Raw genomic sequence first — 6,404 nt, forward strand, 5'->3', positions numbered from 1 at the left:
TCTACACGAAGCGACGGTTAAAACAGAACTGCTAGTTGACAGTCAATAAGGTAGGAATACGCGATGTCAGTAACGATACGAGCGCGGCTAGCAAAGTACGCATCCGAAACTACGAATTCAATTTTATCGTATAATAAAATAAGGTAAAGTAAATTATTTATATGAGAAATAACATTATATTATTAGTAATAGTTAATTGTTACGGTTCTCATTATGTTAGCAATGAAATATAGATAAAACTACTACTATTTGTTCATTCGATTCCATAATCTTTACGTTATTTTATCTATTTCTATAATGCGTTGATACATTTATCATCTTTAAATGAGTACATTGAAGATTACGCGCTTAACAAAATTAAATTTAGAACGATGTGAATATAGGGATACATGTGTTTACGTTTATAGATTATTGAAACTTATACGATATAATACTTTATTCGTTCATAAAAATTATAATTTACGATTACGATAAAATTACCAACGGGAAGTAACACAAAAGTAGAAATATAGATATTTAAAGATTTTAGAAAGAAGATACACGCAGCATACAGATATCACGATAGTGTGATGTAGACATCTAAAATGAATAATAAAGACGAGCTCTATAGATATCTTTCTCGTCACGTAGTACGAAAAATTCATGGATGTATATGGAGGCTGTGGTAATTGGGCTCGAGCAAATAAGCAATTACTATGTTTTGGCTTGGCAAATATTATAATAACGGGCTAGAGGGGTTAACCAGGTTATCTGGAATATGATCATCGGTTCAGGCGTTTTAGAGAGCGCCAAAACCGGCACCAGCCTGCTGCTCACTTTTATTTCCTTTTTTAATATAGTTGTTTACTCAAAGGAGCTTCGTTACTACCTCCATCAAAACTATGCAAAACTATATTCTTCGTTAATTTATATGTTTTATATCTCGTAATCATAAAATCACAGAGGAAATTAGAAATTTCGTTGCTTTTGTATTAAAATATAGATAAATTAAGATTTTCCATTAATTATTTTTATTTCATTTTACGTAACATTTTTTTTTTTATTTTTAATCGTACAATATGCTAACATTGTTTGGCAGGACAAAAATAAAACACCCTATATATTAATTTCGAATAAATCGGTATTTTCGGAAATGTACCGGAAGTTACGACCGATGTGTTTAATGCGATTTTAATACCATTTCGGGTTTTCCGCCTATTTTCAGTTTCCTGTCGGCGTTTTCGTTTTATTTACCTTGCGGTGCAATTAGCGGTTTGCCGATTTTCTTCTTGATGGTTAAGCTTATGCATTGCCCTGTGTTTTCGGCATTCTCTAATGTTCCGTGAAATTCTATATCGTTAAATAAGTATACACCTTATTTCCTACTCGTCTTTCACAATTTACTTTTTCAATAATATACGATCTATCCGTGAAACGTTACGTTACACCATATAATAAGTATATATTTTTAAGGACGATATCTTTGAAACCCGTGGAGGAAGGAACTTCGAACGGGTGCTCTTCCACCGAAACTCAAAGGACATTCGCTCGAATAATTTTACTTCCTCCGTGGTATGAATTCGTACGAGTTCCCTCGAGCCTTGTTACGCACAAAACTATGAAAACGAAATATTGGGTCATCCTGGCGATTCCATGTGTCTAATCTCTATGGTTGACTTTGTGACAAACAGCCTGAACTTCGTCTTTGACAAGTGAGATCGACTTCAGTGTCAACGAAGTATATTGTCCGTGAAAGTAATACTTTTGATAAGAGCATAAACTTGCTGAATACAGCAGAGTACGAACATACCGATGGATGGATCAAAGCATGTTTGTTTATAACAAGAAACTTCTAATCGACATATAACGATTTGGTTTGTAGATTTCTGAAATATTTCCAATTTCGTAATCGTAATTTGTTAATAATTGGATATTGTTTGTACTTAGGGTGAAAAAGATTTCTCTCGCTGGCCAACTGGTCCCAGGTGTGTACACTGGGAGCGTGGCAGACGCGTGCTTCTCCCCTCTTTAACCTCAACCGAACGCAGTTGCTTTCACATGCTTTTTCATTCTTTCTATGTATATATATATATATTAATATATGTGCTATAAAATAATTTAAAATAAATATCATACAGCCTGGGAAATTTCATTTATGTTTCAAGAGGATTTGAGATCTTTGTAGAAGAAATAGATCCTGAAAGTTATCCGAGATACGAGAACGTTTATTTCACAGACAAATAGGTTAATATCGTTTTCCTATATATTATTTTTCTATCATATAGTTTGATCTTTAGATATTTATCTTTTAGACGCAACGTGGATGGAACGAATCAAATTAAAGTACGAAGGAAAAATAGCGTATACTTAGTATTTATTAAACACAGACAAACATTGATCTTTACGATTCAAGTCGTTTTAAGGTTAAATAGAGACGCAGCATACATGATGGAAGAGACAAAAAAGGGAAGCAATTTACACCTTTGTAATGCAAATTAATAGCTTTTGCAAGCATTGTTATCGAAGAGAATAATGAGCCTTGTTTTAGACAATTAAGAGAAGAAGAACGTAGAAACTGGCCACGTAAGATTTGCATTTGAGAAAGGTGGTAATTATTTGCAACGGAATAACGCAATTATCAAATTGATCCTCGCACCCTCACATAATTACTCGCGACTTCAGGATTTAAGTGGATAATCATTGGGAATCGGCGAACTGTTCGTTGAACGTTGAAATTTGGCAAGCGTCAGAATGTGGGGCGCCAGGTCGTCAATGCGTACCATGTAATTTATGTTGAATGTATGTATACATCTCACGTGGATACTGGCGGTAGATTTTAACGCTGAATTTCGAATTTATTTTGCGTGAGTTTTTCACGATAATCTGTTTCCACATAAAAATCTGCGAAAAGAACAATCGTGTACCTCGTTAAATTTCTTTATGTTAGTCAAAGAATTAGATTCGTTTAATTTCCTTTATATTTATACGGAAATCTTCTAACGCGTGCATTTTTTACAGGTATCCTTTGCTTCCAAATCTTTACGTATATTTTAATTACACCTATACGTAATCTCAAGACACGCGTACATTTTTCACCTTCAAGATGTTATTTAATATTAATTGGTCGTTATTAAAACAAAGTATCGGAGATTAAGGTTACCGATGAGCGAAAATTGACAGAGTTGGTGTAGTGGCAGCAACCTAACAGTAGGAGGAAAATGAAATTTTACTCTCAATCAGAGAGCCACTCGATCACACAGGAGGGTGCCATATTGTTACGTTCTAACCATTCTCTCTTCTTCTTTATTTCTTTCTTCTTCCATAATCTTTTCCTCTGGTTTGGATCAACCGTTGTTTTACGAGCACTCTTTAGCCTCGGCAGACGGCCTATTGTATCGCTTATTTCAATGCGCGGATTGTTTTCAAAAAGAAAGCACGATTGTTTCATCTTTTTCTTTTTTTCTTTTTTTTTTTTTTTTAGCTTCCTCCTCTTTGATGTTCTGCTATTTACCGATAGTAGCGTATCGAATGTACGGCTATTAAGAGTCTATGAAATTGTTAATGAAGGTTTTAGAAAGGAAATGCACTAAATCCTAACTTTCAGCGAGAATCGTCAGACACCTTGTTCCTTAACATCTTGCGAGACAGTTGCACGATGGTCATTTTTGAAATTGTTTCAATTTCTGTTGCTTGTCGTTTACGTTTCGAGAAATTCTTCAACGAAATGCTGGTACAAATCGTTTTTCCCGTTCGTAATACGAATCACCGGGATGGTTCGGGCCACCATGATTTCGAAGCTATTTTCTACGTGGGTCGTTCGAGGCTTCTGGAAATCAATTTTTCCCCTCTGGCGCCAATTAACCAGAATTTTCTCAACTTCGACGTAGGTCCTTCGGTGCATGGTAGTTTCGAACTTTAACTTTGGGAAAGTTAATCGCTCCTTCCGTTTTCCTTTTTCCTCGCTTCAGCTCAGCCAATATAATTTGTCGAATTCACTCTCGTGTCCATATGATCTGTTATCGCATCAAGGACGAAAAAACTCATTAAAACAAACGCATTTTCTCTTTAGTTATTTCGTGCTTGAAATATTTTTGAAATAAATGCTTCGTTTACTTTTTATTTTTCATATTATCTTCTATTTTCCAAAGTCTGCTTGAACAGATATAAGCAGAGTAACGATATCATAAATCTTAATGAAGCAAAGTTATTAGTAGACACATTCGTAGAAGCATCGTGAATTTATCTCAAGTTTCTAATTTGGTCTTCCATTCAATACGATGGGAAGAATATAATCGGCTTATATACATTTAGTTGACTGAATCCAGGAAAATGTGCCTACTATCTTTCTCTCTTTCTACCTATTTATCTCCTTTTGAACAAATTGATGCACAGTCGTCGCGACGAGACGAAAGTCGCACAAAAGCTTAAATCACGATAGACCGTGTATACCGGCTAGTTAGGAGAGTTTTGATGAATCCTAATCTTGTGAAATATATGCGTGAATAACGAGCCACGACGGCCATGGTGCGTTTGAATTAAAACATATTATCCTTGTCTATCCTACCGACTAATATCTACTAAATGGCGACTAATACCGATCCTATTCATTCGGACGATATGCTTCGATGTGACGTTTACTCTTTTATATACTAGAATGTCATAATCTGACGCTATCATGCACGCAGCTTCATCATCTTTTAACATAGTTAGTATCGGACAGTTAACTCGAAATTTTCGTAAAATGACAAAATTCGTTTCTTTTTCCATTCGATCGTTCCTTCCGTGTTCCGTTTAACGTTAACCAATTAGAATATAATTGGAATATTTATATAACTTAACATAATTTAACTTAACTTAATTTAAAACACGATCGTAGTATATGACACGATAAAAGGTAAAAAAGCAAAAGTGTTGGTAGTTCGGTTTCAGTCGAAAGTCGTGGGAACCGTTTTGATAGAACAGGAGAACGAACGACGTAGGAAGGTAGGAGAAGGAAACGAAGAATCTTGGTGGAAGATACAAAAGGGAAAAGAGAAGAAAGGGAAGGAAGGTAAAGCCGAGCAAAGTTTGAACGATGGGATGAGATCGTTGGTTCTGATTCCAAGCAAAAATTCGTGATACAATGCGAGCGTTTTCATTCCAAATAACGTAAATTCAACGTATATCCTGTTTTATTTACGAACATCGATCAACTAAATCGTTGCTTGCTCGCAACGTTATAGCAACGTATAAAATTATAATTACAAAGGAAACGATTGTTCATTCGGTGAAGCATAGAAATTTCAAATAATAATCATAAAATTGTACGATCGTAACATTATAACAGAATTCCTGTCCAACTTGCTAAAAACTTTCACGCTGTCTCTTTCATAGTTATTATCAATGCTCGTAGATACGTCGCTTGTCCAGCAAAACTTACTTTTACCTGTTGCATTTTAAATACAGGAAACCGCTTATGCAACGATCGCAATGTTCAAGAAAGGACGAATACCGTGTACGTCTTTAGATCTGTTGTGTTCTCGTCATCAGCAAGACCTTTCGATGCGCGATAATTGGAGTCCCGAGAGGAAAGTATTCTTTCTCGTTCGTTGTCGGCTGTAGTTGTTCGTAGTAATTTAGCAGGTAGCGGGACCGCACGTTTCTACGTGGCCATGTTCACCCCTCTGTCCTCGGCTCTCTCTTGGACGCCCTCCAACACCCTTTCTACCCATTCCGCGTGTATTTAAAAGCGTTTAAGGGTGCCCTCCAATCTCAAGTGCTCTTCGCCGGATACACAATGGTTCTTGCGTATTATTTGTTGGTGAAATAACATGCTGTCAGTTATGGGGGATATGCTAAATATATAGGGTACGGCTAGAAATTCGAAGGAGAATCGATCGAACTCGTCCTGGTGCTCGAGTGTTGTGCTTCGAGTCACGTTGAACCGGCGCGTTCACGTTTCAGAAGATTTTTATATCGAACGATTCTTTCAAGAGAATCCGCATCAACAAAGCTATGGTTTCATTTCGGGCACACGTATTCGTGGATCACAGATTCGAACTTTTCTCTTCCTCTTCGTCTTTATTCTCAAGTTGTCAATTTGTATCGTCGAGAAGATACGCGAGATTCTGTCCGTCTTTTCGTTTCTTTATTTTCTTCCCCGCTTTTCTTTCACGGTAAAATAAATTCGAAATAGCACGGTAAGAGTTTTCCCCTCTTGTTAAAAGGAATTTGATTTATTTTCGTTTCAATGATTGTACGTGTTCTTCTATTTTAACGATTTGCAATTCGTTCGTTCGTATACTTTTGCTACACAGGCTATGGCAGATACGCACACGGATGTCTAAACGGCTGATCAAACGCCGATCAAGAATTTCAGAGTTATAAATTTACTCTTGCTGAAGGTTAATCAGTCTTCCGAAAACAAACAGTTCCGCCTCTTCGTT

General features: G+C 36.2%; 1 long non-coding RNA gene across 2 annotated transcripts; it reads left to right on the plus strand.

Moving 5' to 3' along the window:
- The first annotated feature begins 1,464 nt into the window (after positions 1-1,464).
- LOC139990823 (uncharacterized) lies at positions 1,465-6,166 on the plus strand. Of its 2 annotated transcripts, XR_011800666.1 has the most exons (4): positions 1,465-1,853; positions 1,927-2,223; positions 2,292-2,778; positions 2,998-6,166. It is a non-coding gene; the product is annotated as an uncharacterized lncRNA (long non-coding RNA). The 2 variants fall into 2 exon arrangements; XR_011800668.1 differs by lacking the exon at positions 2,998-6,166 and having other exon boundaries at positions 2,292-2,874.
- Positions 6,167-6,404: the final 238 nt, after the last annotated feature.

Source organism: Bombus fervidus, chromosome 9 (genome assembly GCF_041682495.2).
Source record: "Bombus fervidus isolate BK054 chromosome 9, iyBomFerv1, whole genome shotgun sequence".
NCBI lineage: Eukaryota > Metazoa > Arthropoda > Insecta > Hymenoptera > Apidae > Bombus > Bombus fervidus.